Source organism: Gossypium raimondii, chromosome 5 (assembly GCF_025698545.1).
Source record: "Gossypium raimondii isolate GPD5lz chromosome 5, ASM2569854v1, whole genome shotgun sequence".
Taxonomy (NCBI): Eukaryota; Viridiplantae; Streptophyta; class Magnoliopsida; order Malvales; family Malvaceae; genus Gossypium; species Gossypium raimondii.
The window spans coordinates 28,916,289-28,940,302 of NC_068569.1; the positions used below are offsets into that span (position 1 = coordinate 28,916,289).

Sequence of the window (24,014 nt, forward strand, 5' to 3'; positions counted from 1 at the left end):
TGGGCTTACTATAACCCAATTATGGTGTGAAGGGTGGTCGGAGTGGTGTTTGGTTGGTTGGGTGGGATTTTAATTTTTTGCATTTGGTTTCCATTTGAGTTATGTGTCTGATTAAGTAATTTTCAAATTGTTTGCGAATTGAATAATAATTTTATGGGTTTAGTACTTCTGTCTGTATATAGTAATGTATGTGTTTGTTTGAATGGCTTATGGAAATGTGTTCGTACTTCTTACTACCTGTTCGGGATTTTCATACACTGACTATGTACTCTTATCTAGGATATTTATTTTGAAACCTCGTCAATTGTTATCATTTTTGGTTTTGGATTCACACTGAGCACGCGTAGCTCATCACTTTAGTTTTCCCTCTTTTCATGTTAACCTTGAGCTTGGAGTTTGGACTTAGCATATCAGTGGTCTCGGATTCTTTGAGAGTTTGGTTTGTTTTAAGGTTGTTCCTTAAAATCCAGTTATCTACTTTCTGTTTATTTGTAAGGGAGTTTATAATGTTGTGGTATGAGTTTTTTTTTGTTTTCGGACAATCAGTACGTTTTGACTGAATGGTTTTCAAAACTTAAAATTTGTAAGTCGCGCATGAGTTTAAAACTAATTATTATTTTCTGTCAAGATGATAGTATAGTTCTTTCGATAAATTTTTTTGACTTAAAGCTCATTAGTTTGGACTTTCAAATTTATCTTGGGTTGAAAAATCAATAACTCTTCAATTGCAAATTAGCTCAAAGTAGAGTTTGAATAGAGATAATTGCAACGGTTGCAAAGCATTTTATAAAATTTGTTTTCAGTTTTGGTAAGCGGCAAGAGAAAATGATTCTCAAAAGGAATTTATGTGTTTAAACACGTGATTCGTATTGAACCATCTTTGTGGCCAATGTGACTCACCAAGATCCAATCAAAACTTTTGAGTCAAGTTTTTGGGTGTTATATTTAATTTTATCAGAGCCAGGTTTGAAAAAAATTCAGCTTGTGTTTTTACGTGTTCGTATGCGTGTGGGTTAAAAATATTTTGGACAGACATACTAGAGTGTTTTGAAAATGATTTGTGTTTTGAAAATGTTTTGCGAAAATGAAATGCCTGAGACTCCGATGCTTGTCCGTATGAAACTCCGAGATTGTAAGTTTAGAGTTGTAAAATTAGAACTGTAGTTTTTAGATATTTATTTTTGTGTTTGGTATCGATATTGTAGATTTCTTAAGAATTTAGTTTTGAGATCGATATGGATTCTGGTGGTAAGCGAGATAATGAGGACCAGCCTGGTGAGACTCTTGAAGAGTCGTCAGCTTCTTCGAGACGTGTATGTCTACCATGGTATTTCGATTAACTTTAATATGTTTTCATTGAATGAAAGTTCAATCGTAAGACAACTTCATTTATGCAAATTGATTTCAAAGAATATCAAAATCTAAAATAATTTGAAAATGGGTGAGGATTGTTGGAGCATTTTCAAATATTTGAAAATGGGGGGAGATTGTTGGAACATTTACAAATATTTATAGTGTTTCCAATATCTATAAATGAATGGGTGTAATTAATTAAAAGATCAATCTTTTGGTCATTTGTCAAAAGTTATACCATTTGATTTTGAAAAGAATTATAACTATCCAAACAAAATTACTTGAATAGTTATACAATTAGGTGAATAATTATTATTATTTTATTTATTTAGAAAGACACATTTTGAAATATCTCTATGAAGAGACATGAAAATTTCTATAAATAGGAATGAGATTTCATTTGAAAATCACACCTACAAATTTTAAAATTTTGTTTTTCCTTCCTCTATTTTCTAATATTATTAGATTATTCTATAGAATATTACTGTAGAAATCGTTTGCAAAAATTGAGTTTCTTGTTATACATTACTCAATGCTTAGTGGACTGTTCTCGTCAGTACAAAACGCAAATAGTCATTGGCTTCAATGTATTCTCGAGGTTAATTTACTTGAGACTCTTTTGCACACCAAGGATAGGTGGGGCGAATATAACCTTAAAGATAGTGGCTTGTCACACACCTTGGAGCCTTATACTATTTCTTCTTTTTCTATTTGAGTTACTCTTGTGTGTTCGAGATTTTCCTCACCAGATATTTATACTAACACCCTAGTACTAGATTATTTAGAAAAATGACCTAGTTTCTACGGTAATAATGGGTGCCTCCAATTCCCAAGGCGGCACCACCTCAAAAAGTAGCCAAATTATTGTTTCATGATTACAAAAATCATAGGATGAAAAAAAATAATTTTTTTGGTACTACCACTTCTAAGGCGGCACCCGTATAAATTTTTTTATATTTTCACGTGTATTTCCATAGTTAAATGAAAAAAATAAATAATTTTTTTATTATTTTTGGTGTCGCCTCCTTTAATGGAGGCACCAATATTTGTAAAAGAATACTCCCTGATAACTACATGAGATGTGGTGGCACCAATATTATTTTTGAAAATTTTTGGTGCCGCCATTTCACATGGTGTGTCCAAAATAGTTTAATTTTTCCCCTGGTTTCTACTATAAATGTGGTAGCACCACCAACTATATATACCCCTAGCCTTAACTTAGCACAAGTACAGGTCTTAATATTTTTTTATGTTGAAAGAAAAAAAATGTGTTATATTGAAGGAAGGGGAGATATTTATTATCCTGGTGTTCTTTAACAAAAAAAATGTTTCGTCATGACCGATATATATAAACAACACATAAAATATGTTGTTTTTAGGGTAGTAGTTACGCGGTTAACAATCCATCCCGTATCGAAATACCCCATTTAATACTAAGGGAGATGGGCTTTTAGTTGATAATGGTTACATGGTCAAGAGTTCCTGTTGGTAGTGGTTACGTGGTCACGACCGCAAATTGGTGACAACACATGAAGTGGCGGGACCAAAAAATTCAAAATTTGTACATACCATATGAAGTGGCGGCACCAAAAAGTTCCAAAAATAATATTGGTGCCGTCATATCTCATGTAGTCATCAGAGAATTTTTTTTTTTTTACAAAATAGGTGCCTCCATTAAAGGAGGCGGCACCAAAAAATAATTTTTTAATCCAATTAGGTGCCTTCATTAAAGGAGGCAGAATAAAAAATAATAAAAAATATATTTTATTAATTTTTTTGCTTAACTGTAAAAATACGCGTGAAAATACAAAAATTATACGGGTGCCGCCTTGGGAAGAGGCGGCATAAAAAAGAAATTAATTTTTTTTCATCCAATCTTTTTAGTAATCATAAAATAATGCTTGAGCTACTTTTGGGAATGGTGTCACTTTGGGAAGTGGAGACACCCATTATTACTATACAAGTATAAATATGTTTCAAAATTTATATATATAAATTATTAAAGAGAAAAGAATTACAAACACGATATGAATATATGATTTTCTTTGAATTCAATCACCATTAAAAATTATACAAATATGAAATAAATTTAGACACAATATAAATGATCACAAATTATTTTGTGAATAGAGTATCTATAATAACGTATGCAAAATATAATTTAAAACAAAAATAACATAAAGATGGCATGCATATATAAAATATATATTTTAATAATAATAATAATAATAAACATAAACATACTATTAAGCCAAAAGAAACTGCCCGCCTCTCTAAAATAGCAAACTAAAAATAGTATAAAAAACAAAAGCATGACTTAATTACCCCTATCACACTAAAAATTTCCATAATTTAGTTGTAATAAAATTGAAGCTTTGGAGCCGATTGAGTCTTAACTTAATTGGCATTAATATTTTTGTTAGTGCAAGAGGACGTGAATTTGAGTGTGCTGAAGTACATTATCCTCCTATTTAAGGATTAAAGAGGGATTATGGATAATTCTAGACATTGTATCAAAAAAATCAAATATTACTAAATCTATAATAAAAATAATGTTAAAAAATTGAAGCCTTTAAAAGTCAATAAAGTACTAAATTTGTACCATTCATAGTCAAAATTAATTATAATAAATTACTAAATATATATTCATTGAATTTATTTATTAAATCTTTTTTTCCTTTTCTTTCCATGCCATTGCCAATCATTATATTTAATGACTTTGTAATGCCTTGAATTTTTGAATGTGTTTACTTGCCAAGTAAATTAGTTTGGTATGGTGGTTAAGTGTCTTAAATGGTTGCATTTGGTCTTGTGTTCAAATTCTATGTTACTCAAACATGGTTCATTATTTCTTTTGCGTAGGGTTGGGCATTATAGTTTTAGTTGGACTCTATGAAATGTGGTAGGTGGGATTTGGATTTAATTTAAACTTGCGTTTTGATTTATTTTATTTTATTTTTATCAATTCCTAAATTTCCCCTACCCAAAACCGTTTTACTCTCTTTCCCATTGCACATTGTTCCATTTTTCTTTCTTTCTTTTCCTTTCGTTCTGCCGAATTGCATCATTCATCTTTTAGCTTCTTTCTTTTTGTTTTTATTCTATTTTATTTCTTTGTTTTTCTATTGGTTTGGGTTTTTTTGTTCTTTGCTATTCCTTGGATAATGGAATTTCTTCACATTTTTGTGTGTTGATTCTGCTTCAGCCATAGTGTAAGTTTGTTGGGTATTTTTCCTATTTTTCTTATGATTTTAGTTCAGTTTGATTGTTAAGCAAGGTGGGTTGTGTTTGTATGTATTTATTCGATATTTTGATTAGTGTTTTTGTGGTGTGTAATTAGGCAAAAGACGTGAGAACTCTAACCCTCTAGCATAGTAGATTCGATTGTTTGGTGTGGTTCGAGGAAGTAAGTATTTGAACTTCGTTTTTAGGGACTGGAGTTTTGGCTTAATGAGGTTATTTTGCGTGAGATTTGTGGATTAATTCATGTAATTATTGAACGAATGTAGGTTACTAGAGTTCCAGGAGCGTGGTTAATTCCATCAACAATCAGGTGTGTGAAAACAACCCAAAAATCTCTTAGAAATTCGATTGAAATCGCGAAATAGAGGTTGTTGCGAAATTGACCAGTTTTCACATAGCCAAGTGGTGGGTCGTGTGAGACACACAACTGTGTAAGGTTTTGCAGACCGTGTGAGAATAAGCAGCTCGTGTGGCTGGACCATGTGAGGCACACGGCCATGTGGAAAGGTTCAGACCGTGTGAGAATAAACAACCCATGTGGCTAGATCGTGTGAGGCACATGGCCGCATGGAAATGTTCAAACCGTGTGAGTGGCCCATGTGGACCATACGACCTAGATTATTGGGCCGTGTGGGCCTTTTTGGCCAATTGTAGGGCCCAATTAAAGGTCATTTAGGGGACTTGATATTTGGGTCCAAGGACGCCGTAGGGGCAAAAAAACTGTAAGTTTAATACTTAAGTTCGTACAAGTGATGTTTAAAGCGTGATATATATATATTGTAAGCTAAAACTAAATTATAAGTTGTGTTATGCGAAAAGTGAATCATGTAAATAAGCATGTCGTGTAACGTTTGCTATATGTGTGTATGTCATCTGTTTATGATATGTATAATATATGAATCTGATATGTATATGTTTGGGGTGGGATATGTTACGATGGATGAAATGTATATGACAATATTTACTGCAAATATGGCAGCTTGACTGCAAAGCTATATGTATGGCAGCTCAGCTACAATTTTATGAGTGGCACACTGCCACATATTGATGTATTTGATTCCAAAGTTTCTGAGTAGTTAGAATGATATATTTGATTCCAAAAGTTTTACTTGTTTTTCCGATACCGCTATATTTGTTTGTAACTTCTACTTAAGTATTGTAACTTTCCTAATCTGACCATAATGTTTAGGTTGGGTGGGAGGTGTTACAGTTGTAACCTTCATAATCTAACCATAGCGTCCAAGTCGAGTTTAGGGTGTTACATTTGGTGGTATCAGAGTCAGGTTGCAAAACTCGACCGTGTATTTTTGGGTTCAAATTATTTTTAAGAATTTTTATTATTATTTGAATTGAAATTTAATTAAAACTATTTTTAAACTTTTGCATAAGTGAAATCGAGAATCGAGCACCGATCCATGTAAGCACTTTAAACTGATTACATTAAATTTCTAAAAAATTGTGGATACGATATTGAGTACTTGCGGATCTTGTGGGCGTAGCACCCGTGGGTGCGGTGGTCGCGTCGAGGTGCACTAGTTGAATCTTCTTCGATGGGTAACATGCCCCAGTTAGACATAAGTGAGACCTTAGGGACTTCGACTACTGAGACTGAGTCTGCGCCTCAAACGACCAAGGATGATGCATTGTCTTAGGCAATGTTGAGGGTTTTAGAAAGGGTCGCTGAGACCCATGTTGGATCAGGATCTAGGGGTTGAGGGTCAATTACTGAACTACTTTAGTCTAATGGAGCCGAACTATTTTGGGCCGTCACTAGAATTGCTCTGTTAGTGGCTGAGTATTTGTTAGAAGCCACTGAAAGAATAATTAATGACCTAGATTGCACCCTTGAGCAAAAATTGAAAGGTGTGATATCCTTGCTTCACGATGAGGCGTATCAGTGGTGGCTAACGGTTATTTTAAGAATGCCTTTCAAGGTAAATATGTGGGCACACGCTATGTGGAGGCCCGTAAATGAGAGTTTATGAATTTGAGTCTAGGAGATAGATCGGTGGCCGAGTATAAGACCGATTTTTTTACGATTGAGTCAGTATGCTCGAGGACTTATTTCTAATAACTATGAAAAGAGTGTATGGTTTGAGGAGGGCTTCAGGTATGACATCAAGGTTCTGATAGCTCCTCACAGGGAACGGGTTTTTGCAACCGTGGTGGACAAGGTAAAGATAACTGAGGAGGTTAAGTGCACTGAGCACAAGAAAATAGAGCGAAAGAAAAGCTAGAATAAGAACAAGAGTGATTCAAGTCCTTATTTTGCTTTAATTGATTGTGGTTCTACACATTCTTATGTATCTAGTAGTGTTGTGAGAAATTTGAGAATTTTGACTGAAGATACTAGTAATAAACTTTGTGTTATTAGTCCTTTGGGTCAATCTATACGAGTTAGTAAGGTATATAAGGGGTTTCTGCTTGAGGTTTAAGGATATATGTTCCCCGCTAATCTAATAGAGTTACCTTTTGGGGAATTTGATTTTATATTAGGCACGGTCTGGTTGGTGGAGCATCGGATTGGATTGGATTGTGAGTATAAGAGAGTGACCTTTAAGGTAGGGGATGAATTGGAGGTTGTGATGGTGCGCGAGTGTTGAAATTGTCTATCTAATGTAATCTCTACTCTAAGAGCTGAAAGGTTAATTCGTAATGGTTGTGATGCATATCTAGCTTATGTGCATGGCACAAATAGTGTGGGTTCAACTGTGGAAGAGATTCGCACTGTTAAGGACTTTTTGGATGTTTTTCCTGAGTAGTTGTCAGATTTTCCTTCAGATAGTGAGGTCGATTTTAAGATTGATTTGTTTTCGGATACTTCTCTGGTGTCTATTGCTCCGTATCAAATGGCATAGAAGGTGCTTAAGGAACTTAATATGCAGCTTCAGGAACTTCTAGACAAAGGATTTATTCGACCAAGTGTGTCTTCGTGGGGAACACCAATTCTTTATGTTAAGAAAAAAGATGGATTAATGAGTATGTGTGTGGATTATTGTATGTTGAACAAATTGACGATAAAGAATACTTATCCACCTCTGAGGATCAATGTTTTATTCGATCAGTTCCGTGAGGCTTCTGTATTTTCGAAAAGAGATTAGCATTCAAAAAGAAGAATGATGTTTATAAGACTACCTTCAGGACTCGTTATGATCATTACGAGTTCCTAGTTATACTCTTTGGATCGACTAATGTTCTGGCAGCGTTCATGGATCTCATGAATCGGGTGTTCCAACAATTTTTGGATCAGTTTTTCGTTGTGTTTATTCACGACATTTTGGTTTATTCTAAGACTAAGGTTGAGCATGACAAGCATCTTCGTACAGTTTTTCAGATTCTTCGAGAAAAAGAATTGTATGCTAAGCTAAATAAATGTGAGTTTTGGTTGTGTGAGGTTATGTTTTTGGGGTATATGGTTTCTATAGAGGGTATATGAGTGGATCCTAAGAATATAAAAGCTATTTTGGACTGGAAATAGCCTCGGAATATACCTAAGCTTTGGAGTTTCTTGGGCTTAGCGGGGTACTATCGAAAATTTGTTGAGGGGTTTTTTTTATAGTAGCACCTTTGACTAAGCTGCTACGTAAGAATGCTCTATTTGTTTGGGCCATCGAACAACAATCGAGCTTCGAGAAGCTCAAATTGGTTTTGAATTAGGCACTTGTTCTAAATCAGCTTAAATATGGGAAAAGTTCGTTATGTATAGTGATGCATCAGATACTGGTTTGGGTTGTGTATTGATGCTAGATGGTAAAGTGGTTACATATGCGTCTAGAAAAATTAAGCAGCACGAGGGTAACTATCCAACCCATGGCCTCAAGCTTGTTGCGGTTGTTTTTGCACTTAAGATTTGGAGGCATTACTTGTATGGTGATAGATGCATCATTTATACTGATCGTCAGAGTCTGAAAGATCTCCTCACACAGGAGTTGAATATTAGGCAGCGCTGCTGGATTGAGTTGCTTAAAGATTATGATTTTTCGATTGAGTACCATCCTCGTAAGGCCAATATGGTGGCCAATGCTCTTAGCCAGATGTCGATGACTGGTTTGAGGGCAATGTTTACTCGCCTAATTTTATTCGATGATGGTGGCATTCTGGCTAAGTTACAAGTTAAGCCATCTTGGTTGGAAGAAATTAAGAGTAAACAGCTTCTAGATGAGTCTTTGATGAGTCAGTTCAACAGATAGATGAGGGTAAGACTATAGATTTTGGGTATAATAATCTGTGTACCTAATGATATGGAGTTGAGACAATCTATCTTACAAGAAGCACATAGTAGTTCTTATGCTATGCATCTTGGAGGTAATAAGATGTATCGTGATCTCCGTGATGTATATTGATGGTCGAGGCTGAGACGTGAGGTAACTGAATTTGTATATCATTGTTTAATGTGCCAGCAAGTTAAGGCTAAGCACCAACTTCCTTCTAGACTTTTACAACCCATTAAAATTCTTTTGTGTAAGTGGGAAAGGGTAACTATGGATTTCTTTAGTGAGTTATCTTTGACACCCACTAAGAAGGATTCAGTTTGGGTTATTATAGACCGGTTAACCAAGTCAGCCACTTTATATCGGTTATGACTGACTACTCCTTGCAAAAGTTGGTGAAACTTTATGTTTCTAAGATTGTTAGATTGCATGGGGTTCCTGTGTTTATTATTTCGGATCGGAATCCTCGTTTCACTTCCCGCTTTTGACAGAAATTGCATGAAGCACTAAGTACTCATCTTGATTTTAGTACGGCTTTTCATCCTCAAACTGATGGTCAGTCGGTGAGGGTGATTCAGAATTTGGAGGATATGCTTTGGAGCTTTATAATTGACTTTTGAGGGAGTTGGGAGGAGTTTTTGTTGTTGGTTGAATTTGCTTATAATAATAGCTTTCACTCTAGCATTTAGATGGCACCTTATAAGGCTTCATATCGTAGGAAATGCCGGACTCCCCTTTATTGGATTGAGTTAGTATAGAGGAAAGTTTTGGGTCCTGAATTGGTGGCTGAGACTAAGGACAAAGTTCGTTTGATTCGAGATCGTCTCAAGGCCGCTTTTGATAAACAGAAGTCTTATGTGGACCTTAAGAGATGAGAGATTGAATAAGAGGTAGGGGATTATGTCTTTTTTAAGATGTCACTTTGGAAAAAATTTCTTAGGTTTGATCGTAAGGGCAAGCTAAGCCCTCGTTTTATTGGGTCGTTTCGGCATTTGAGGCGTGTTGGGCCAGTTGCTTATTAGCTTGAGTTACCTCCAGAGTTGGATCATATCCATGACGTTTTTCATGTGTCTATGCTAAGACATTATCGTTCTGATCCATCGCATGTGGTTCTAGTGGAGGAGATTAAGTTAAGGCAAGATTTTTCTTTTGAAGAGGAGCTGATACAAGTTTTAGATCGTTAGGTTAAAGTTTTGAAAAGCAAGACCATTCCTTTGGTAGAGGTACTTTCGCAGAATCATGGTTCCAAAGAAGCTACTTGGGAGCCTGAGGATTTGATGTACCAACAGTATCCTCATCTCTTCGAGTCAGGGAATTTTGAGGCTGAAATTTCTTTTAGGAGGGGAGAGTTGTAATGCCCCAAATTTTTGGATTTTTTAATGTGTTTGTTTGCCAAGTAAATTGGTTCAGTAAGGTGGTTAGTGTCTTAGATGGTTGCATTTGGTCTTGTGTTTGAATCTCGTGGTGCTCAAGCATGTTATATTATTTCTTTTCCTTAGGCTTTAGTTGGGCATTAGAGTTTTAGTTGGACTCTATAAAATTTGATAAGTGGGATTTGGATTTAATTTAAACTTTCTTTTTGATTTATTTTATTTTTATCAATTCCTAAATTTCTTCCTACCTAAAACTGTTTTACTCCCTTTCCCATTGCACATTCTTCCATCTTTTCTTGTTTTTTTCTTCCTTTTGTTCTATCGAATTGCATCATTCATCTTTTGGCTTCTTTCTTTTTGTTTTTATTCTATTTTATTTTTTTTCTTTTTCTAGTGGTTTGGGTTTCTTTATTCTTTGCTATTCTTTGGATATTGCCATTTGTTCATACACTTTTGTGCTTTGATTCTGCTCCAGCCATAATGTAAGTTTGTTGGGTATTTTTCCTAGTTTTCTTATTATTTTAGTTTAGTTTGAATCTTTAGAAGGTGGGTTGTGTTTGTATATATTTATTCGAAATTTTAATTAGTGCTTTTGTGGAGTGCAATTAGGCGAAAGATGTGAGAACTCTAACCCTCTGGCAGAGTAGATCCAGTTGTTTGGTGTGGTTCGAGGAAGTAAGTATTTGAACTTCGTTTTTAGGGGCTGGAGTTTCGGTTTAAGAAAGTTATTTTACGTTAGATTTGTGGATTAATTAGTGTAATTGTTGAATGAATGTAAGTTACGAGAGTTCCAGGAGCGTGGTTAATTCTATCAATGATCAGGTGTGTGAAAATGACCCAAAAATCCCTTAAAATTTTGACTGAAATTGCGAAATAAAGGCTGTTACGAAAATGCCTAGTTTCCACACGGCTGTGTGATGGGTAGTGTAAGACACACGATTGTGAAAGGTTTTGCAGAGCAGGTCGTGTGAGATTAAGCAGCCTATGTGGCTAGACCGTGTGAGGCACACGGCCGTGTAAAAATGCTCAAATCGTGTGAGTGGACTGTGTGGACCACACGAGCTAGGTTTTTCAGTCATGTGGGCCTTTTTGGCCAATTGTAGGGTCCAATTAAGGGTCATTTAGGGGACTTGATATTTGGCTCCGAGGACGTCCTAAGGGCTAGGAAAAAAACTTGTAAGTTTAGTACTTAAGTTCATACTAATGGCGTTTAAAGCATGATGTAAATATCGTAAGCTAAAACTAAATTATAAGTTGTGTTATGCGAAAAATGAATTATGTAAATAAGCATGTCATATAATGTTTGCTATATGTGTATATGTCGTCTATTTATGATATGTATAATATATGAATCTGATATGTATATGTTTAGGGTGGGATATGTTATGATGAAGGAAGTGTATATGGCAGTATTTACTATAAATATGGCAGCTTGACCACAAAGCTATATGTATGGCAGCTCAGCTGTAATTTTATGAATGGCACACCGTCACATATTGGTGTGATTGGATGGATAGACTTCTGTAGTCCAATATGGTAGGATTGGCTGGACGGAGCTGGTGTGCAGCAAATGGGGGTAGGATATATTATGCATGTTATGATTTGATATGATATGTTTGATATGACCTAGCATGATGTACTATGGTATAATAAGCCATAACTTGTATCAGATCTAATATGATATGAGATATATGAAAAATAACTTCTATGATATACTGTTGAAAGTATTCTTTTATATACTGTGGGTGTGGGTCGGATCACACATTTGGCTTTAAGCTCACAATATTGTTTGTTTGTCTTGTTTTAGGTAACCCTTCAAACTAGGATTGGACGGCGACATGGAGCTCGGAGTGTAATATCCTGAAAATTTCTACAGTAAGATATTATCCTTGATATAGTAAAATAAGGAAATAAAGTGAAAAAAGGGGAAATTTTGAGTTATGTTAACATTTGGAAATATATTATGATATATTAATTCAAGAAAGGACTAAATTGTAAAAGTGAGAAAAGTTTTGTTGCTAAAGAGTAAATATTCAAAATTTGAGGGTTAAAATGTAAATATAAAAAAATGAAAGACCAATAGTGTAAATATTTTAGGGGTAGAATGATCTAGAAATTAAGGAAAATGGATGGATTAAGACCAAATTGAATAGGTGAAAAATTATGAAGGATCAAATAGCAATTTTACCAAATTAAGTGATGACTCAAGGACGAAATTTTAAAAGATTATAAAGGGTAAAATGGTCAATTAGAAGAGAGAGAAATCTAGAAGATAATGATGATGTTGGAGATATTTTAGATGAAGAATCATGAAAAAAAACCCCATGCATTCCAACGTATGAGGAGAAAAGAAAGAAAGAAAAAACTTTTTTTCTTTACAATTTGGTCCTTTAACCAAAAATTAACCATTTTCACTTAGAAATCAAAAGAATTTTCATAGCCACCAAGAGAGAAAATTTATAAGGCGACTGTGGGGAGCTAGAATATCAAGTTAGATTCAAGAAATAGAAGCTGGAGAAGAGAGAAAAATCAAGTTAAAGATTGAAATCAATAGGACAAGGTAAGAACATGAAGATTTCAATATATTTTTGAGTTTGATATTATTGAAAAAGTATGAAATTGATGTTAATGTATAGTTTTATTATATAAGGTTCTATGTTCTTGATATGTTAGTGAAGGGAAATAAGAGGTTAGTGAAGGGAAATAAGAGGAAGTGATAGGAAATGTTGTAGAGAAAGGAAAGAAGGGTGTTATAAATTTGATTATCAACATCTTGCACTAAAACAATTTTGGACAGCAACAGAAGGCTAATTTTGAAAAATCACCATAAATTGTGGAGATCGAATTAGAGAATGAACAAATTATAAAATTAAATCTTATTGAGTCTAATTTCTCATGGAAGAAACAGTGTAAGCAATGGAATTGTAAATCATGAGATATAATAAATTTTGTGAGATAATGTCAGAATGAATTCGGGTTTCCCTATTTTGACTTTGGAAAATCATTAAAAATTGTATAAAAATAATTGTGATTTATAATTTATATTTTTAAACTCTGGTAATGCTCTATAACCCTATTCTGACGATGGATACGGATTAAGGGTGTTACACGGAGTTTCACTTTTTTTTTTTAAAAAAAACTAATAATTTTGGGTTGTTTTGCTTTATTCAATTTGGACATTACTAAGATTTTGATTGGGTTTGTTAATTTTGGATATTTTACATTTGTTAGGTTATTAGGGTCGCCGATATAAATTATTATCAAGCTAAGACTTAAACCGGGTAAAGACACCTAATTTAAGTTTTTGTTTTCCGTTGCAAAACAAATTAGATGATTTCGTGAAATAGGGTTTTTGATATAAAAATGTGACGTGGGAATTTACCTATAAATTTTGAAACAGTACTATTAAGCTCCAAAGTTTCTGAGTAGTTAGAATGATATATTTGATTCCAAAAGTTTTACTTAGTTTTTCCAATATCGCTGTATTTGTTTGTAACTTCTACTTAAGCGTTGTATCGTTCCTAATCTGACCATAATGTTTAGGCCAGGTTGGGAGTGTTACAATTGTAACTTCATAATCCGACCATTACGTCTAGGTTGAGTTTGGAGTGTTATAGACTTGTTGCATTTTCAAACAAATCTATATTTAATGTATTATTGATGTATAAATTTATATATGGAGAATAAATTAAGTAATTTAATGTGTTAAAAATTTAATTAACTACTAAAAAAAGTTTAATTATATTACCAAAAGAAAATCTAATTATTTTTATTTGATTTTGAGAGATTTTCTTAAGTGTGATACGTTGTCAATATAAATATTTATATTGCGACAACATATTAAATACATAACATAAACATCATATTCCTACATGCGATAAATAGCCTTTACACGAAGAAGACTAGTCTTCCTTGGCAACGAGACACCAAAGTTCTCAGTCATGTCTAATTCATTTGGTGAAATTCCATTAGGTAGCTCCCAATCAAAACAATGGACCAATTGAGTTAGAATAAATTTAACTGTGATTAACCCTAATTTCTTACCCGGGCATAATTTACGTCCTGCACCAAATGAAATAAGTTCAAAATCATGTCCATGAAGGTCTATATTCTTATCAATGAACCTTTCTGGAGAGAACTCTTCAACATTATTAGGCTAAACATTAGTATCTCTCCCAATTGCCCAAATGTTTATTAAGACCCTAGACTTTTTCGGTATGTAATAACCATCAATAACTATGTCCTCTATTGACTCGCAAGGAACTAGTAAATTTATATTAATAAATAATTTATATTAATATTTATATATGGAAATTATATTAACATTTTTTAAAAAATAAATAGTTGAATTTTGATTATCTTTATTTTTATTATTCACGTATTTATGATTAATTCATATAAATTTATATTAATCAAATTTATATATTTACTGAATTATTATAAAACTCAAAGTTAAATGTTTTAATATTTTATATAAAATAATAAATTATTATAAAATTTGGTTATATATTTATTTTAAAATGGGTTTATATTAAATATTAAAGTATATTAATTTTTATATCAAATAATAATTAAAATATGTTTAAGATAAAAAAGTTTACATGTATTCATTATATCATTATATAAGAAATAAATTTATGTTATTTTATAATAATAAAATTTCATAATTATTATATAATATATATGTGTAAATTGTGTACTGAAAAGTAATACTTTATTAATAATACAAAAACAGTGAATGCAAACTTCACACCCTCAACCTCTGCGAATATAAATAATTCTAGAAAACCCATAAAAAGGTTAAAAGTGGGAGCAACGATCTCATTGTAGATACGTTTTTCTTAACCGGTGCTTAGAAGTACTTAGGGTTAGTGCTGCTTGTAAACATTATAGTTTAGTCTTAATTTGATCTCGAGTTAATATTAGAGTTTTTGTAAGCTTGTATAAGATTTAAAAATGAATATAAATCATTTTATATACTTATTTTATTTGTATTAGAATGTTTAACGTTGTAAATCGTATTGTATTCTGACCGTAGTTGCTCCAACAACGAATGTGACACCTTGTAACTCGAACCTAACGATTGAGTTGGGTATAGGGTGTTACAAGTACAGAAAATCCCCATTTATATCCTCCAGCAACAAATATGTTTCGTAGTGAAATTAGGTAATGGAAAATGACCCGATTGCCAAATTTATCTATCATCAATATGGTTCCAATTAGCCTCAGTATTAATGCTCAGGCGACATACTACACATCTATATCTACCACAACCACCGTTAACACTTTAAGGAACTGGTCCAACCATGTATGTAGGATAAACGAACCCACAATCTTATCATCCGGAGGAACTGCTCCAAGGTAATCATTACAAACATTAGTCAAAAACATTCTACTATCCCCTGCTACGACCAACCCGTCAATGGGTGACCATAGAATGAAAGCTACGTCTTTGAGGGTGATAGTACACTTTCCTAACAGTAGATGAAAAGTATGCGTCTCCAGTCGCCACTGCTCAATCAATGTAGTAGTCAAATATGGGAAAATTGTGCATGGCCTCATTTCAAGACATACCCGAATTTGAAAACGTTCATCTATTCACGAATTTGATCATCTATCGGCCCTAAATCAAGCTGAGCCTAGCCCTGGTTACGAAGGATGCGATCTACATCTTGTCAATTTATTTAGTCAATCAATCAAATAAAAAATTTAAATATATTTTTAGAATATCATAACTATTAAATTAAATTTACCGCATGTTGCAGTTCATCAAACACGTGATCCAATCTAAGCCATGCCATACCCGAAACCTATTCCGCACAAACCAAAAATTTTAGAAATACAAATTTCAAACCCTAAACATATATTTCATAATATCGAATTTCATAACATACTGCATACAATAATTACTTAATAATTACTTAATAATTTCGAAATCAATAATTACTTAAAAATACACATTTTCTATAAAACAATAATCTATTTAGCATAATAACGCTAAACCTAAACCAACATTTCTATAACTACAAAAATTAAATAACAATAAACATATCATTTAATAAAAATAAATACTAATTTAATAAAAATAATTATTTATTTAACATAAAAATGTATAACCTTAAACCAAATTTTCTATAACTTTGAAAATTAAATATGGAAATTCATATACCAATAGATTCATTTATGTAAAACTCCACACCTGGCCTAAACGACAAGGCCAAACCTAGAGAGTTACAACTAACGATAATCAAAACACATCGAACAATTTATGATAACACACTTTTAAAGTCTGATAAAGTTTAATAAAAACAAACCAGTATCTCGACATTATCTTTTAACTATGAAAACTACAAATATAACTAGCATGATTCATAATACTAAATGATATAAACACATAACTGAGCTCCCCATCCACCAACCCGATCAAGCTTGTGATTTACCTGAAATTCATTCAACGATAACTGAGTTAATATTCCAGAAATGACCCAACTATTTACATATTCAAAATATTATCGGTAAACCAAGATATCTAAGATCTTGATGTAGAATCAAGAAACAGTTCATTCAGTTACAGGTCAGAGTCGTACAGATGGATAACAGATCAGGCTATAATCAAATGTAGAACAGATCAGATGCAATTACTTAATACCAACTGCTATACACCATCTCCGACTAACCCAACACACAAAATAGGGTATTTATTACCCATTCAGCCCTACACACCACTCAATGTCTGTTTGACACGTTTCAGATATTGCAGACTAGCTGCTAGATTAGTATACGGAGACCAGAGATTTAACGACTGGTTCAGAATAGAATACTTCCTTATGATTCAATTCTCGTCCAATGAATACACATACTTCATATAACAGTTAACACAAAGTTCTATATAAATATTTAGATATACTCATGTTCGTATACAGTAGATCAATTCTAGTGATTTTAGTCAAACACAATACGCACATTGATAGTCAGTATTCAAATTCTAGATCACAGAATATTAGTTTATGCAATCAAATTCAGTTCAAACAGCCTCACCAAAGGCTCATATTTAACTCGAGCAATGCTCGGTATATGTTGAAATTTCATAACTAGCCTACACGCTCGTGTGGCCTCACAAGGCCTAGGTAGCTAGCCCGGATGACTCCACACGGCCAGCCACACGCCCGTGTGCTTGCCCGTATGTCTTATATGGCCATGTCCTCCATCCGTGTGATCCTCATTTTGTAATCAATGAGTTACATGACTAGGACACACGCCCATGTGTTCCCTACACTAACAAGACCACACACAGTTTGGACATACGCCCGTGTCCCTTGCCCGTGTGGCTCTTACTTGGTAGACTGTTAGTTACACAGCCTACCACAGGGCCTACCACACGGCCGTGTGGTGTAGACAACCATGTTTTTTGGCATCCAAAATTCATAAGAACTCAAGTTTTTAGTACACACCTGAAGTAGTTTCGAAGTAGGAAGAATGTAGAAGACTCCCGAAGCCTAAAATAACCATTCAACAACTCAATTAAACAACTTAATTGATAACAATACACAATCATGCACAGAAAAACTATGTCGAAAGTTTCAACGCAAAACCTTCAATGAATCCAGACTTACAAACAAAATCAACACCAATTACTCGAGTTAGTACGCTGAGGATTGTTGCTTTCGGTATTCTCACCTAAAAAGAAACCAAACGGTCGCTTAAAAGAAGGTTTAAACTAATCGAGTTGGAAAAAACTCTGATAGAAATGAACAAACCACCGTATAACGGAAGTTCTACGATTAATAAAATTCATGCAATTAATGTTTCAATTGGCAGTAATGACATGCGTACTTACCCGACAATGGTAGCAAACAAAACGTGTGAATCCAAGCAGTAACTGAACGAAGAAAAAAAAAGAAAAACTAAAGGGAAAAATATGAAAAAGGAAGAAGAGAGGAAAAATGGAAAGTAGAAGGGAGAGGGAACGTTTAATTTAATTGAACCGTCGATCAAAATTCTGACGTTAAGCAAAAATATTACCTAATCCATATGTCGAGATTCGAACACATGACTAAACAACATACAAAAGCTTAACAATGAACCAACAGACTCATTTTTGACATAAATTTACACAGAATTAAATTTAAGTCAACTACCCAAGAGCATAGACTAATTAAAATTGAATTAGCAAAACTTCTAAAGACGTAAGTCGAACTCTCGACCTCAAACATATAAGTAGAGCACATAGCCACAGATATAGAGACTTGATTACTACAGAATCCCACAAATAAACATTCAAATTTTTGGGGCGTTACAACTCTCTCCCCCTAAAATAAATTTCGACCTCAAAATTTACCTAACTCAAACAGATACGGGTACTGTTGTCGAATCAAATCTTCAGGTTCCTAAGTGGCTTCCTCAGTGCCATGATTCCGTCACAAAACCTTAACTAAAAGAATAATTTTCTTTCTCAGCACCTTAACGTCATTATCCAAAATCTGAATATGTTTCTCCTCGAAAGTTAGACCCAGTCGTACCTCAATTTCTTCAATCGGGACATTGTGCGACAGATCAGATTGATACTATCTCTGCATCGAGACATGAAACACATCATGAATCCCCTCTAACTTCGACGGTAATTCTAGTTGATAAACAATAGGTTCGACACGTTTCAGAATACGGTAAGGTCCAATAAACCTCGGGCTCAACTTGCCCTTTTGACCAAACCAAAGGACCTTTTTCCATGAAGACACTTTTAGAAATACATGATCACTTAAAACAAGCTCGATATCTTTCCTCTTTAAATTAGCATAAGATTTTTGTTGCTCAGAAGTGGCATTCAAACGATCACGAATCAATTGAATAGTATTTTTGGTCCCGAAAATTAGCTCTGGACCTAAAACCCGGCGTTTGCCTACCTCGGTCCAGCATAGAGGAGTATGACACGTACAACCATATAGAGCCTTGTAAGGAACCATCTGAATACTAGATTGAAAACTGTTACTGTACACAAACTCCGCCAACGGTAGGTAATCCGTCTAATAACCCAAAAAGTCAATTACACAACCCCGAAGCATATCCTCTAGAATTTGAGGTCTGAGGGTGATACACAATACTAAAATCAAGTTGAGTGCCCAACACCTCATAAAGCTTCTTTCAGAACCGAGAAGTAAAGCACGGATCCCTATATGAGATAATCAACACTGAAACTCTGTGCAGTCTTACATTTTCAAAAACATACAGCTTGGTGAGCTTCTATAGCGGGTAATCTGTCCTGATAGCAAGGAACTGAGTAGACTTGGTCAATCGATCAACGATGACCCACATTGAATCTATCTTGGTGGGTGTTAAGGGTAACCCACTAACAAAATCTATCGTCACTCACTCCTATTTCCACAGAGGAATCTTAACATGCTGAAGTAACCCTGAAGGTAACTAATGTTCATCCTTAACCTTTTGACACGTCAGACAGTGTGACACAAAGGTACTTAGCTCTCATTTTAGATCGGGACAACAGTATAGTGTTCGGAGATCTCAATACATTTTATTCCCACTAGGATGCATAGCGTAAGGGCTACTATGTGCCTCCTTAGAATTAATCATCTAAATTACTTATCGTTAGGCACACAAATTCGACCCCTGAAACACAAAACCTTATCACCATTCAAACTAAAATCCGACGATTCACCCGACTCAAACATAAGTAAACGTTGTACCAGAGACTCTTCACTTAACTGTTTAGTTCGAATCTGATAGACTCAAGATGGGTTAACTTGTAGTTCAGTAAGCAAACTTACATCCTCGAACAAACTCAGATAAGCGAACACCGCTCTCAGTTTAGTCATCGATCTACGGCTAAGAGTATCAGCTATTACATTAGCCTTACCAGGATAATACTTTCTAGTGCAGTCATAGTCTTTAAGCAACTCAACCCACCTACGCTGCCTAAGATTTAACTCCTTTTGAGTTAACAAGTACTTGAAACTCTTGTGATCAGTGTAAATGATACACCTCTCACCATACAGGTAATGCCTTCAAATTTTTAAAGCAAACACGACTGCAACCAGCTTGAGATCGTGCGTAGGATAGTTACCCTCGTGTGTCTTAAGCTGTCACGACGCGTAAGCTACCACTTTACCATCGTACAATAAAACACATACTAGTTCAGTGTGCGACGCATCACCGGAAACCACAAACTCTGGGTCCGGTTCAGGTTGAACTAGAACAGGAGCTTGCATTAGAATAGACTTGAGCTTTTCGAAGCTACATTGTTGTTCCTCAAACCATACAAATGGAATGTTCATACGCAGTAGCTTCATTAGAGGTGACACAATCAAGGAAAATCCCTCGACAAACCTTCGGTAGTAACCTGCTAACTCTAGGAAACTCAAAAGCTAGTACATTTCTCGGTTGTTTCCATTTGACTAAAAAACTCACACTTACTAAACTTAGCATACAATTGATTTTCTTGGAGTGATTGGAGAACAATACGAGGTTTTCATTATGCATTCAAATTCAGTTCAAACGGGCACATCGAAGGCTCGCATTTAACTCGAGTGATGCTCAGTATATGCTAAAATTTCATAACTGGCCTACACGCCCATGTGACCTCACGCTGCCTGGGTAGCTGGCCCGAGTGGCTCCACACGGCCTGGCACATACTCATGTGCTTGCTTGAGTGTCTTATACGACCTAATACACGATTGTGTCCTCTATCCTGTGATCCTTATTTTATAATCAGTGAGTTACACGGCCGAGACACATGCCCGTGTGCTCATTATCTTGTAATTAGTGAGTTATACTACCGGGACACACGACAGTGTTCTTGGCTCGTGTGCTCTCTGCACTAACATGACCACACACAGTCTAGACACACGCCTGTGTCCCTTGCCCGTGTGGCTCTTATTTGGTAGACAATGAGTTACACGGCCATGTGGCATTGACAACCATGTTTTTCGGCTTCTAAAATTCACAAAAACTAGGGTATTCGATACGCAGCTGAAGTAGTTTCGAAGTAGGAACAACGTAGAAGACTCCTGAAGCCTAAAACAACCATTCAATAACTCAATTAAATTAACAATAATACACAATCATGCACAGAAAAACTATGTCGAAAGTATCAACACAAAACCTTCAACGAATCCAGACTTACCGACAAAATTAACACCAATTACTCAAGTTAGTGCGCTGAGGACCGTTCTTTTTAATATCTTCACCTAAAAAGAAACCAAACGGCCACTTAAAAGAAGGTTTAAAGAAATCAAGTTGGAAACAACTCCGACAGAAATGAACAAACCACCGTATAACGGAAGTTCTATGATCAACAAAATTCACGCAATTAATGTTTCAATTGGCAATAATGACATGCATACTTACCAAACAATGAAAATAGACAAAAAGTGTGAATCCAAGCAGTAATTGAACAAAGAAAATGAAAAAAGAAAAGAAAACTAAAGGGAAAGAGAAGAAAAAGGAAGAAGAAAGGAAAAATGGAAAGTAGAATGGAGAGGGAACGTTTAATTTAATTTAATCATCGATCAAAATTTTGACATTAAGAAAAAATATTAACTAACGCATATGCTGAGACTCGAACACAAGACTAAATAAAATACAGAAGTTTAACCAGTAAACCAGCAAGCTCATTCTTGACATAGATTTACAGAGAATTAAATTTAAGTCAACGGCTCAAGAGCAGAGATTAATTAAAATTGATGATGATCACTAAACTAACTATAATTACGACAAAGGCAAGCGCACCTATCGAACAATAGTATAGCTATGATGAGTAGGGAATATCGTATCCACGAGGACTAAAAGTACTAGTAATTATTGTTTTTCTATTATTTAGTTGATAAAATGGGATGATTGTTTTTATTCTAAAATTACTAAACTAATTTAACTAAGAACGCAGTAGAGAATAAAATAGGAAAATAATCTAAGGTACCAATGAGAGAGACAATACCCAGGAAAGAATCCACCTAGACTTCACTTATTATTATGAATCTGAATTAAACTATTTATTCACTTGTGCCTTGATCTATAGAAATCCCTAAATTATGTTAATATCTCTTTCGAGAGTAAGAACAACTGACTCTAGGTTGATTAATTAAAATCTATTTCTAATTAAAACCCCTATTGTCGCATTAACTCGATCTATGGATTCTTTTATTAGATTTGACTCTAATCTGGTAGATTTATGTCGTCCTATTTCTAGGATTGCATGCAACTCCACTCAATTATGCTAGATTTACTCTTAAACAGGGACTTTTGCTCCACTAATTAAGTACATTAAGCATGAATTAATATCCTGAAAATACTAAAACATGAAATAAACATACCTAATTGAGAACAAGAATCAAGTATTTATCATGTAACTCAAAAATCAAATAATAAGATTCATCATAGGTTTCATCTTCCCTAGATATCTAGGGAATTTAGTTCATAATTTGGAATAAAACCATCTCAAAGTTAGGATAACAACAAAACATAAAGAAACCCAATAAAACTTCTAAGAAAATTGGATGGAGATCTTTAATCTTGAAGGAGATCCGCTTCTGAGTTGAATGTGGTGGCTTTCTTCGAGTCTTTTCTTCATTATTCTCTGTGTGTCCTCCTAGGTCTTCTTCTAATTGATATTTATAGACTTTAGAATGCTCAGAAACCCTAAAAATTGAGTTTTTCAGCATGTTTGGGAAACAGGGTGCAAAATCGTCACGGGCTGGCACATGGGCGTGTGGCTAGCCCGTGTGGCTCACACGGGTGTGTGGCCAGCCCGTGTGGAAATTTTCAGGCCGTGTGGATACTGAAAATAGCTCTTTTTGTCTGATTTTGGCTTGTTTTTCGCTTCTTTCGTTCCCCTATGCTCATCGAAGTATAGAAACATGAATTTAAAGGATTACGAGCATCAAATTCACCAATTTACATGATAAATCATCCAAAAACGCATCAAGAATGGGATTAAAAATATGTTACTTTTATGGCTTATCAACTGAATTAGCAAAACTTCTAAAGACGTGATTCAACTCCGGACCTCAAACATATAAGTAGAGCACATAACCACTGATACAGAGACTTAATTACTATAATATCCCACAAATAAATATTCAAATTTTTAGGGCGTTACAATTTAAATGTAAGTATATAACAATATTTATTTCATTTAAACATATAATAACATAATTCCAACCTTATTCACTATTAATTATGACATTATAAAAGAGATACTTAAAGAAATTGATTGGAATTTAAAATTGAAATAGATTGAATGTGGTTTCCAAACGAGAGGGTTGAACCTATTAATCTTTGAAGAATCTCTTTAAATTGATAACTCAGTTATGATGGGGCATATATTCTTTGGATATATATTGTAAGGTAAACATAATTATGTTCAAACAACTATAAATAGAGCTGAATGTCCAAAATTTTAAATTATTTTCATTATGCACTTTAAATTTTGGAAAATTTTAATTAGACTTTCAAGTCTAGAAATTTTTACCAACAATGTTAATACCTCATTTTATAAATATATATTACTTCAAATAAATGATTTCAGGATCAAATTTTGAATTATTGACCTAGCAAAGAAATTATTTTAGAGATAATATTTCTTTTAAATAAATTGTCTTATTTATTGTTAGTGAAGTTTTAAATTTAACAAATAGATTAATAAAATAAATAGTTTAAGGTATACATGCTTTAAAAATATATATTAAATGAAACATGATAATTTTTAATATATTTTTCTAGAGATAAAAGAATTTACTATAAATACATTAAAACCAACTAATAATTTTAAAATAATCATATAAAAGTTACTATTATTTAATTTTAAGACCCAAAATTTATTAGAGAG

At 34.0% G+C, this 24,014-nt stretch overlaps 1 long non-coding RNA gene across 1 annotated transcript; it reads left to right on the plus strand.

The window, feature by feature from the left end:
- Window positions 1–4,413: 4,413 nt before the first annotated feature.
- LOC128041215 (uncharacterized) lies at window positions 4,414–5,511 on the plus strand. Its single transcript, XR_008195903.1, has 3 exons — window positions 4,414–4,565; window positions 4,694–4,759; window positions 4,863–5,511. It is a non-coding gene; the product is annotated as an uncharacterized LOC128041215 (long non-coding RNA).
- Window positions 5,512–24,014: the final 18,503 nt, after the last annotated feature.